Source organism: Neophocaena asiaeorientalis, unplaced genomic scaffold, assembly GCF_003031525.2.
Source record: "Neophocaena asiaeorientalis asiaeorientalis breed wild unplaced genomic scaffold, Neophocaena_asiaeorientalis_V1.1 scaffold210, whole genome shotgun sequence".
In the NCBI taxonomy this organism is placed as follows: Eukaryota; Metazoa; Chordata; class Mammalia; order Artiodactyla; family Phocoenidae; genus Neophocaena; species Neophocaena asiaeorientalis.
This window is the reverse complement of record NW_020172282.1, coordinates 1,378,713-1,391,742: the sequence shown is the minus strand read 5'-3', so window position 1 is coordinate 1,391,742 and position 13,030 is coordinate 1,378,713.

Below are 13,030 nucleotides of genomic sequence, written 5' to 3'. Positions count from 1 at the left end.
TTCTAGCCGCCAGAACTGTGAGAAAGTAAATTTCTGTTGTTTTAAGCCACCCGGTCTGTTGTATTTTATTGGGCAGCCCTGGCAAACCAATGCAGCATCCATCTAATGAAGTACTCTACAGTTTCAGTGTAGGGTATATTATCCTCCCATTTATTGGATTCAAAAAAATTTTAAAGATATACTATGGTATGCTTGTATATTCATAAACATTTTGCAGTTTTTTGGGGGGAAGGTCCTCCTAGTGGGGCTTGGGAGTAGGTAAGGGAGGCTTTTATTTTTCATTATATGCCATTTTGTATTGCTTGAATGTATTTCTAAGAACTTATAGGTTTTATAATAATAAAGCATCTGGTTAAAATAGATAAAAGCAAAACAACATTCTGCCTAGAATATGAATATTATTTGACAGATGGGGATGGAGTACCCCCCCCACACCATACATACTTATAGAATAACGTTTGTTTTATTGTTGTTTTTTCCCATTGAATTTCAGCATTGAGGAATTTATCCTAAGGATAGGATCAGAGATAGGTAAAATGATAGATGTTCAAAGGTGCCCAATGTAGCTATGCTTATGAGAATGAAATATTGGGAATTTAAACAACAGGGTGTGGTGTAAGACCTAGAGCTAAGTTTCAAGATTAGGTACTGCCTTCTGCTATATTTAAAATAGATAACCAACAAGGGCCTACTGTAGAGCACAGGGGACTCTTCTCAATATTATGTAATTTGAAAAAGAATAGATGCATGTATATGGGGGCAAGGCACAGTGCTGCTTATCCCTGAGTAGTGGGTTTCAGTTTCCTGCCAGTCTGCAGGATTATTCAGACAAGCCAATGGCACCCTCCTGCAGGAACTAGGGGTCACCTCACCCTATTGTTTCAATGGAGCCTGCCTCTCACAGACCCTGCTTGTTCACTCTGTTCCCGGGGGGTAGCCCCCAGGCGGCTCCATGTGTTATGCAGTGTCTTCCCTGGGACGTGAGTATATGGGAGCAATAAACCGTTGTTGGTCTCATCAGTCCAGGTGTCATGTATCTGGCCATCCCTGTCAGCCTAGGGCAGGAGTCCCTCCCTCACCAGTGGGGTGAAGTGGAGGTAAATAAAACACAGAGGATTGATGAATTAAATTATGGTACATCCAAAAGCCAAAAGGCTATACAGTCATTAAAAATCTTGTAAAATATTTAATAATATGTAAAACTGCTTATAATATATTAGGCTTAATAAGTAAACACTTTGAGATGTTGTGTCATCTGTCAATCTCTTGGTGGTTTTGAGAACTAAATGGACACAGGGGACAGTACGTGGAGGAACAACAGAAAGTCCCCCAGGACTCCAAGAGTTTGATTAATGGTATCAGACTTTTAGACTGGAAATCCACGGAGGTCACTTCTTGCCCTGATGTGTTGACTCATCTGAAAAATGAAGAGGTTGGACCGCTTCCTTTTTTATCTCTGAGGTCTCTTCTAGCTGTAACATTGTGATTCTATAGGATCAGTTTCAAGGGGAATTGCATTCCAAGCAGCAATGTTAGAGTCACATTACAGTCCCCTGAGCGTAGCGACAGTACTTCCTGCATTGACACAGGGACCAGGGCCTCTTTTGGGACTGCTTGTGTATGTACGACACACACACACACACACACACACACACACACACACACAGAGGCACACGTACAGTCTCTTTTCTACTCTCTGTCTTGGAGAATATATCAATAATTACCGGCACACTAATATGCCTAGTCAAAAATGGGCTCTTGGGTCTCAGGAAACCCCAGGACCATCATTATGACGTGTCAGAGCATTCCACAGTGTTGGTTGGGAAATGGTACTCTAGGAATAGGGATACAGAAATAAGCCCTATTCCTAGGTATTTTTTCTTCTCACCATTTTTGCCTTTCCACATTCTAAAGAACTTGAGCAGAAATATTCATAGTAGTCTTTACTGCTTAGATTCTCATAAAAGAAAGACTAAAGCCTAGACAGTTGAGACCTAGAAAGAAAAAGCATATAATTTTTTGAGAGATCAAATTTCATTGGAAATGATTAATTTCAGAAGTATTTAAACTGATAATTCCATACCATAATATAACGTGTTATGTGATATAGAAGGGAATAAAGTAGTAAAGGGAAGGTGACTCCACAGGCAGGAAGCCCGGGGAATAAGCAGCCCAGCCTTAGTCTCCTTCTTCCCTCTGAGCTCCTGCCTCGGCTCCTATGGGCTAAACAACTGCCATCCAGAAGGCAAGGAAGCCCACTGATGCGATTCACAGAGGTCAACCACCTGGGTGTAAAATTGGCACAATTTATCAAATTGGTGCAGAGATTAGGGTGGAAAGTAGATCTGGAGGGGCAAACGAAGAGGTTCAGCGCAAAGACCCATCTGAGTTTGGGTTGAGGCCTTGCTAGTTCTTAGCTGTGTAACTTTGGGCAAGTTATCCGGTCATCATAAGCTTATTTCCCATATGTAAACTGGGCTTGATAATACTATCCCAGAGTCATTGTAAGGTTTAAATGAGCTAATTTAGATCATGCTCTTTGTGTGATGCTTCACTTGTAGAAATGAACAATAAGTGCCAGCTATTTTCGTTGTCATCACCATATCCTCCTCCTCCTCCTCCACAGATCATGTTTCTCAATGCACACTACCCTGGGTTTGATTTCAAGGATCTATTGACTAAGACAAGGATCCCTTAGGGGTGGTTTTGATCCCTTGCAGAGGGAAAGCAGTGTCTCACGCTGATTTTTATGTCCTCTCAAGCCAGGTCAACAGGTTTATTGTTGAAATGACCTGATATTTTAGTTACAAAAAGTTTTTTTTCTTGTGAAGATAGTTTTAAGATCTATTCTCTTAGCAGCTTTCAAATATGCAGTATGGTATTAACTATAGTCACCATGCTCTATATTACATCTCCAAGACTGGCTTATTTTATTTATTTATTTATTTATTTGCGGTACGCAGGCCTCTCACTGTTGTGGCCTCTCCCGTTGCGGAGCACAGGCTCTGGACGTGCAGGCTCAGCGGCCATGGCTCACAGGCCCAGCTGCTCCACGGCATGTGGGATCTTCCCGGACCGGGGCACGAACCTGCGTCCCCTGCATCGGCAGGCAGACTCTCAACCACTGCGCCACCAGGGAAGCCCTGGTTTATTTTATAACTGGAAATTTGTACCTCTCAACACCCTTAACCCCTTTTTTTTTGTTTTTAATTTTTCTTTTTACATGAATATATAATGTTGTCAGAATGTGATAATGTCTGTCGTCTGGTAATAAGTTTGGAAAGTCCATCAGACACAAAATATCACCATAGTGGGGAAGAGGACAATCACTAAACATGTTAACTGCCATGATCCTTGGAATAGTTTCTGAAAAACTGTGTGAACTTTTTCTGGAGCCTACCTGTGTGCAATTCGTTTTGCTTTTGTTTAAAAACGTGCTGTTTTAAATCTGTCTTTAGAAATGGTATCTGTGCATCTCATAATAAAACACAAAGTGAATAGTACATGACATTTCATTGAATGGGAAAACATTACCTTCTTGACAGTGAGTACAGCTTAATTCATCAGAGAAGGAAGATGTGTGAGAGAATTTCTTAGAGGAACATGTCTTTATAATTATGATTCCTTGGATTGTGGTTATTTTTATCATAACAACCATATATTGAAACCGTGTGAGATGAGCCAGTTAAAAATCAGGGTTCTGGGCCTCCAACTGAAGTGTCCTCCATTCACAGGTTGTCAAGTAAAGTTCTTATTACATAACCCCAAACGTCTATGGCAACAGTATCCCATGATCTCTTCATACTCCCTCATAGCCTCAAAAAGTTACTATAACATGCTGCACTCGGGACCCAAGGATTAATATGTGTCCGAGACTTCTGTGCTTTAGGAAGGTCAATTGAGAAGAGAGTCTTTTCATTTCATTTCATTTTATATTTTAATTTCAGAGAGTACTAGTTATCCCATTGCCTTTGTTAGAACTGCTTAAGGGATACACTGCCCTTTCCTTTTTCACTTTAAACAGTTAATGTCAGAATGATACAAGGAGGAAAATAAAGGTTAAAAATGAATGTCAGTATTGCATGTTTCTTTTTCTAAGAATTCAAAATACTTTTCATGATGTATAATAATTTCATAAAATATCAGATTTTAAGTAAAATCCATGTTAATCCCCTTCCCTCACTCCTCAAACACACACACACACACACACACACACACACACACACACACACACACACACACTCACGCACGCATACAGACACACACATCATGTGCCAAAAGGGAAATCAGCCATTGTCCTTAGAAATGGTGGTGGTTTGGTTAACTAAAAACTCAAGTACATCCCAGACCTCATCCAGCGTCAAAGCTGAAATGTTGTGGAAAATCAACTCCAGAAGAGCATGGGAGATATTTCCTAACTTCACCAAAGTTTTTTTTTTGTAATGGAAATCTATAGTAGTGATTCATACAGTCTCCAAATTGCAAATTGATTTTGTTCCAAAAGTTCACTTGTAAGCCAGTTGTCATCGCTCAGAACTCATTTTTCCATATAAGCAATGTTTTACTGTTCCGTTCCCAGGCTGGTTCCTGAAAGCTTATTTAACACATGTGCAGTTGAGCAATGCTGCTCTAGACTCGCAGATTATTAGCACCTGAAGGATCTTCAGAGAGCTTCAAGTTGAGTAAAAACATTAACTCATACAAAGGATGGGAGAAGGTAAGTGACTTGTTTGGGGTTATCCAGCAGAGCCAGGACTGGATCCATGTCTGACTTTCAGGTTGTGACCTTTCCAGTGTCCTGTAATTTATAAAATTAGACCACTATTTACCAGCTTATATCTCTAAATAGTTTACTTCTGAATACGTATGTATCACTATAGCACTTAGAAAATGCTTTCCCACATAGTAGGCTCACAAAATCTTCACAACAACCCTATGAAGACGGTAGAGCAGGTGGTCTTCCCATTTTAAGGGTAAAGACATGGAAGCCGAAAGAGGTGAAATAAAGTATCCGTCGACACACAATTAGGAAGTGGAGGACTTCGGACTCAAGCCCAGCTCTTCGGAGTCTGAGACCAGTGTCTGCTCCTCCGTAGACATTCTGGCAGGAGTGCAGCCCAGGGCTTGCTTGCACACCAGGTGTCCCGAGCAGGGAATGGCAGCTGCTGTGCAGGCTGGAGGCTGGGTCAGTCCTGGAGCTGAGGGGCACCTGCCGAGGGAGGCTGCAGGGCTGATGGGGCAGCAGAGGGGAGGAGAGAGGATGGGAGGGGAGATCAAGGGCTCCGGTGATGGTATAGCTTAGGGCAGTTCCCGGCGCCATGGTGGGGTGTAGGTGGTGCTCCGTGGCAGGAGGTTGAAATGAATGGGTGAGTTGTGCTTGTTGATCTGTTCACATCACTTTTCCTTAGGAACTGCCTATACATAAGGTGAGCTTTAATATATCATCTAGCATATGGTCGACAGTTTAATTTTTTAAGCTTGTGTGGATTAGACCATAGTACCTTGATATAAGTAGGCACTTGTAACATAAATCCTTATTGAATTAACCTAACTGGAATTAACCTAAAACTTCTTTATATATAAACAGATGAAATGGCTACAAAGTGCCTTAAAACAAAACCAAAACCAAAACCAAAACTAATCCCCGCTTGAAGAGCAAGTGCTTAACTGGGCAATATAAGCTAATACTTTTACTAAGTCTCCCTTTACAGCTTTATGGATTTTAACCACTACCTTTTTAGAAAGAAATATTTACCTATAAAAACAAACCTAATGAATATGGAAGAAAAATTGATGACGGCTACAGGGTTTTAAAGGCTCTAACATTTTTGAGCATTCTGAATGTGATTTTTAAAATTCCCTGAAAGGGAGAGCAAGAGAGAAAACTTTAGGAAGAGTGTGACTTTTCCCTGGCGTGTGTCACTGCTGCTTGCCACTCAGCCCTTCAGCCTGCTGGATAAAGGTGTTGGCAGGTGTGGGTGTGGTTGGGAGCATGAAGATTCCTCCCGCTTGTTCAGTAGTAAAGATGGAGTCAGATTCCAATGTACACTGGTGGACTAAGGGGGGAAGAAATAAGATATGTAGCAGCAGCCTGCAGTCTGGAGGCTCGCTGCAGAACTGACAATGCTTCCAGAACAACAACATGTTTCAGTGCCACGTGCCACATTTCTAAGCATTATGTCATGTCGGGATTTAATTTGCGTTCCTCAGTGCTTAATTTTCATTGTGAGGGTCTGTTTGCTCACTGATGCTTTCAATTTATTACCCTCCTATTGCAAAATGTAGCACTCAAAGTTGCTGATCCTGTTAATGTCAGGAAAGGGAGGGGAAAACCCACAAGGCAGGACATGGAACTAATTTATGAAATGATTGGAAATCTGCATCTGCCTTCTCCTTTATGGCACTCTTTCCTCTAATTTTTGGTTTTTTCTTGTTCTATATTCCTTTTACTTTCTTTAACTCTTATCTTCCTCCATCTCCAGATTTCACCTTATCTCCTAGTTCTTTTTATGCCTCCTTTATATATAATCCTTCCTCTCCCACTCTCTCTTCTTATTCTTTGAGTCTCAGGATTCTTTCCCATTCCTCCTCCAGAACTCACGCACAGTTACCCCCTACCCACCTACTGTCTTTGGTTTATTCATTTTTCTTTCTTTGTCCGTAATAATGCTCTTTATTTTTAATTATGTCTTGTACTATAAGAAAGAGAGTCTGGTTCTAAGCTTGTGGGCTATATCCTAAGGTGCCATTTGAGAAGAGGGGATAATTTTCACAATCTCATGGTCTAGGATTACTGAACCATCTCAGAGACATTGGAGAAAAGGTAGTGTATGCATCCAACATACTTGCCACATTTGCATTATTATGTCTGCTAATAATAACTATGTAATGATGAGTTACATCTACTTTGCAGGTCTTCCAACTTGGTTATGTACTAGTTCAAGCAAATGTCATAGTTTCTATTTTGGAGAGGCAAGGCAGCACCATATTGTGAGAAAAAACAGGGACTTTTGAGTCAAACAGATGTGAATTTAAATTTTGGTTCTGCCCTTAATTAGCACTATAACATGGGCAAATTATTACCATCGTTATTGATTTTTTTAATTATGAAGTATCTGAAGCTCAGAAAGATGTATATACAATACCATGTTTAGCCACCATTGTAACTTTGTCAGATCTTATCATTTTGCCATATTAATTTCAGATCCCGTCCTTTTTTGTGAAGAAATAAAATGTTACAGCAATTACGTAGTTGCTCTGATTTGCAGTTTCTTCTACTCTGAAATGTGTCTAATTATATTTCTATTCCAGAGTCGTTAGAATTAAACAGCATGACATATCCAAAGGGTCTGCCGTATTTTAAGGCGTGTAGACAAGTTTTTATATAGACAATCATGAATAAATCACTTTAGTGGCCTTTTAAAAACTTCAAATGAATTAAAAAAAAAAAGACAACATAATTTTGCTAATTCTAGGTAGGCCCTAACCTTGATTTCGTTACTCAAAAAATAAAGATGATTTTCTCTACCACTGACTTAGAAAAATAATTCCAAATTTAGTATTTCCTGAGTCTAAGTTTTTCTAAGTATTAAAATTTCACAAGTATTTGAATTTTTTTCTTTAACATCTTTATTGGAGTATAATTGCTTACAATGTTGTGTTAGTTTCTGCTGTATAACAAAGTCAATCAGCTATATGCATACGTATATCCCCATATCCCCTCCCTCTTTGTTTCCCTCCTGCCCTCCTTGTTTATGGTTTCCTTTTCTGTGCAAAAGCTTCTAAGTTTCATTAGGTCCCATTTGTTTATTTTTGTTTTTATTTCCATTTCTCTAGGAAGTGGGTCAAAAAGGATCTTGTGATTTATGTCACAGAGTGTTCTGCCTATGTTTTCCTCTAAGAGTTTTACAGTGTCTGGCCTTATATTTAGGTCTTTAATCCATTTTGAGTTTATTTTTGTATATGGTGTTAGGGAATGTTCTAATTTCATTCTGTTACATGTAGCTGTCCAGTTTTCCCAGCACCACTTATTGAAGAAGCTGTCTTTTCTCCCTTGTATATTCTTGCCTACTTTATCAAAGATAAGATGACCATATGTGCGTGGGCTTTTCTCTGGGCTTTCTATCCTGTTTCATTGATCTGTTTTTCTGCTTTTGTGCCAGTATCATTCTGTCTTGATTACTGTAGCTTTGTAGTATAGTCTGAAGTCCAGGAGTCTGATTCCTCCAGCTCCGTTTTTCTTCCTCAAGATTGCTTTGGCTCTTCAGGGTCTTTTGTGTTTCCATACAGTTGTGAAATTTTTTGTTGTAGTTATTTGAAAAATGCCATTGGTAGTTTGATAGGGATTGCATTCAATCTGTAAATTGCTTTGGGTAGTATAGTCATTTTCACAATGTTGATTCTTCCAACGCAAGAACATGGTATATCTCTCCATCTTTTTGTATCATCTTTAATTTCTTTCATCAGTGTCTTATAATTTTCTGCATACAGGTCTTTTGTCTCTATTTTTTGATTTCCTCTTTGATTTCTTCAATGATCTCTTCGTTATTTAGTAGTGTATTTTTTAGCCTCTATGCGTTTCTATTTTTTACAGTTTTTTTTCTTGTAATTGATATCTAGTCTCATAGGGTTGTGGTCGGAAAAGATACTTGATACAATTTCAATTTTCTTAAATTTACCAAGGATTGATTTGTGACCCAAGATATGATCTATCCTGGAGAATGTTCCATGAGCACTTGAGCAGAAAGTGTATTGTGTTGTGTTTGGATTGAATGTCCTATAAATATCAATTAAGTCCATCTTGTTTAATGTGTTTAAAGCTTGTGTTTCCTTGTTTATTTTCATTTTGGATGATCTGTCCATTGGTGAAAGTGGGGTGTTGATGTCCCTACTATTATTGTGTTACTGTCGATTTCCCATTTTATGGCTGTTAGCATTTGCCTTATGTATTGAGGTGCTGCTACGTTGGATGTGTAAATATTTACAATTGTTATATATTCTTCTTGGACTGATCCCTTGATCATTATATAGTGTGCTTCTTTGTCTCTTGTAATAGTCTTTATTTTTTTTTAAGCATTTCCAATGATCCTCTTAATTCTTTTTTTTTAAATTAATTTTATTTATTTTTGCTGTTTTGGGTCTTCCTTTCAGTGCGTGGGCTCTCTCTAGTTGGGGCAAGCGGGGGCCACTCTTCATCGCGGTGCACTGGCCTCTCACTATCGCGGCGTGTCTTGTTGCAGAGCACAGGCTCCAGACGTGCAGGCTCAGTAGTTGTGGCTCACGGGCCCAGTCGCTCCGCAGCATGCGGGATCCTCCCAGACCAGGGCTCGAACCCGTGCCCCCTGCATTAGCAGGCAGACTCTCAACCACTGCGCCACCAGGGAAGCCCAATAGTCTTTATTTTAAAGTCTAGTTTGTCTGATATGAGAATTGCTACTCCAGCTTTCTTTTGATTTCCATTTGCATGGAATATCTTTTTCCATCCCCTCACTTTCAGTCTGTATGTGTCCCTATGTCTGAAGTGGGTCTCTTGTAGACAGCATATGTACAGGTCTTGTTTTTTTATCCATTCAGCCAGTCTGTGTCTTTTGGTTGGAGTATTTAATCTGTTTACATATAAGGTAATTAGTGATATGTATGTTCCTATTACCATTTTCTTAATTGTTTTGTGTTTGTTTTTGTAGGTCTTTTCCTTCTCTTGTGTTTCCTGCCTAGAGAAGTTCCTTTAGCACTTGTTGTAAAGCTTGTTTGGTGGTGCTGAATTCTCTTAATTTTTGTTTATGTGTAAAGTTTTTAATTTCTCCTTCATTCTGAATGAGATACTTGCTGGTTAGAGTAATCTTGGTTGTAGATTTTCCCCTTTCATCACTTTAAATATGTCCCGACACTCCCTTCTGGCTTGCAGAGTTTCTGCTGAAAGATCAGCTGTTACCCTTATGGGGATTCCCTTGTATGTTATTTGTTGCTTTTCCCTGCTGCTTTTAATATTTTTTCTTTGTATTTAATTTTGATAGTTTGATTTATATGTGTCTCGGCATGTTTCTCTTTGGGCTTATCCTGTGTGGTACTCTTTGTGCTTCCTGGGCTTGATTGACTATTTCCTTTCCCATGTTAGGGATGTTTTCAACTGTAATCTCTTCAAATATTTTCTCAGACCCCTTTTCTCTTCTTCTTCTGGCGCCCCGATAATTCGAATGTTGGTGCGTTTAATGTTGTCCCAGAGGTGTTTGAGACGGTCCTCAATTCTTTTCATGTTTTTCTTTATTCTGCTCCCTGGCAGTTACTTCCACTATTTTATCTTCTAACTCACTTATCCGTTCTTCTGCCTCAGTTATTCTGTTACTGATTCCTTCTAGGGTATTTTAAATTTCAGTAATTGTGTTGTTCATCACTGTTTGTTTGCTCTTGAGTTCTTCTGGGACTTTGTTACATGTTTCTTGTGTTTTCTCCATTCTGTTTCTGAGATTTTGGATCATCTTTACTATCATTACTCTGAATTCTTTTTCAGGTAGTTTGCCCAGTTCCTCTTCATTTATTTGGTCTTGTAGGTTTTTACCTTGCTCCTTCGTCTATAGCATATTTTTTTGTCATTTCATTTTTTTTTTTGATGGATGGTTCTGTATTTCTGTCTTACTGGTTGTTTGGCCTGAGAGGTCCAGCACTGGAATTTGCAGGCTGTTGGATAGAGCTGGGTCTTGGTGCTGAGGTGAGGACCTCCAGGAGGCTTCACTCTGATTGATATTCCCTGGGGTCTGAGGTTCTCTGTTAGTCCAGCTGTTTGGACTCAGAGCTCCCACCTTAGGAGCTTGGGCCCGACCTCTGGCCTGGGCACCAAAATACCGCAAGCTTCATGGCGCAGTTGGAAAAAAAAAAAGAAAGAAAAAAAGGAGTAGTACAATGTGAAAGAATAAAAAGCAAAATAAAATTAGAAAGAAAAAATATATTAGGAAAAATAAAACTATAATTGAAACAACTGCAACAAGGTAAACTAAAAGCACAACAGAAAAAAGAAAGAAAAAGGGGTGGGGAAACAAGTGAAAACTGCAGCACATGGAAAGGAGGGCCTCTGGAGTGTGGAGTTCTGGAGTTTGGAGGTAGGGCCCTGTGTGGGGGTGTGTGGGTGGGGTTTAGGCCTAGCGCATTGGAGGGGGTCTCAGAGGGAGTCTCCCAGTGTAGAGGTGCGGCACTGGGTGGCGGTGTAGGGGCGGGGTTTGGGCACTGCACTGCAGGAGGGAGGCTCCAAGGGCAGAGGATTAGGCTTCCTGGTCCCTAAGTGGACAGGGAAGGCACTGGCCCCGTTCCCTTCCGTTCCTTCGTGCCCCTCCCCCACTGTCTCCCCCAGGGTTTCCCCCGTCCACGCTGGACCCCCTAACCATGGGTGGATCCCGCTGGGTGTAGGAACTCCTCCCCTCCCCCAGCCACCCCTCAGGGGCGCTGGTCCCGGAGGTCCGGCCTTTACTTTTGCTCCCCCTTCCCTCCCTCCCACTCCCTCAGGACTCGCCCGGCTGGAGGGGGCCTAGGTGGGCAGAGAATCAGGCCTGGGATCTCAGCAGGTTCCTGGGGGCCCAAGTGGGCAGGGGAAACCTGGCCACTCTCCCTTTTGATCCTCTGCCCTCTCAGTGGTTCCCCAATTTCCCCCTTGGGGTGTGGGGTCCCTTCCCCTCCCCCAGCCGCCCCTCAGGGGCGCCAGTCCCATCCCACCTCCACTTCTCCTCCCCCTTCACTCCTCCCCACGTCCCATGTCCTACCTGGTCACTGGGTGTTCCTCCCGTCCCCTTAGGTGTCCGTGGTCCCACACCGGTGCCTGGTAGGTGCCCTAGTTGTGAGGAGACGTGAATTTGGCATCCTCCTAGTACGCCATCTTGACTCCGAACCAGGTATTTGAATTTTTAAGTACCAACTAGTTCCTTCTTAAATGCATTTTGAAAACTAATATTTTATAGTCACTTGGCTACTTTGTAAAAAGGGAAAGAGTTACTTTTCCTGGCACATGAGGTTTGAAAGTCTTTCTAAGTGAGTTTTCCAGATGTTGGGATGGGAAGTGTTTCCTTCAGTAGTTGGTTCTGCTGCAGCGGCAGCTGCCCTAAAATAAGCTGTTATCCAGGCAGATGAGGAAAGAGTGTCCCAGGTGGGGAGAGGGTGGCACGTCAGGGAGGCGTGATTGCCAGGGAACCTAGGAGGATCACTGCCTAGAAAATGCCAAGGCTGTCTGAAACCAGCTAAGCAGTGGAAGCTTGTCATTAGTTTGTGTTTATTAAGTGCTTACTGAATGCCAGGTGCTATTCTATGCACTTGGGATTCAGGGATGAACCAACGGTCAAAAACCCCTTTGTCATGGAGGTTACATTCAGAGGGACGTGGAGATGAGGAGATAATAAGTAAAAGAAATAAGTAAATTTATAGCATGTTAGAGGCAATAAGTGCTATGGAGGGGAAAAAACAAAGGAGGGGAGGGGGTCAGGAAGTGCTGGGTTGGGGCACGGTTTACAATGGCTGTGGCTTTATTTAATATGTTCATTCATTTATTCAACAAACATTTGTTGAACAACCATGTTACCTGGGCCATCTGGGTAGTGTAGCAAGACAGTTCAGGATCAGAAGTTACTTAAGGCATTTCAACTTTTTAGGGTTAGGGAGGGTTTCTTGGAAGAGGAGACAGTTTTGTTCTGTTTTTTTTCCTCTTTTTAAAAACATTGAAGTATAGTTGATTTACAATGAGTCAGATGTACAGCAAAGTGATTCAGTTTATATATATATATTCTTTTTCAGATTATTTTTCATTATAGGTTACTACAAGGTACTGAATATAATTCCCTGTGCTATACAGTAAGTCCTTGTTAGTTATCTATTTTATGTATAGTAGTGTGTATCTGTTAATACCAAATTCCCAGTTTATCCCTCCTCTCCTCCCCCTTTGGTAACCATAAGTTTGTTTTCTATGTCTGTGCATCTATTTCTGTTTCATAAATAAGTTCATTTATATCATTTTTTTAGATTCCACGTATATGTGATATCATATAATATTTGTCTT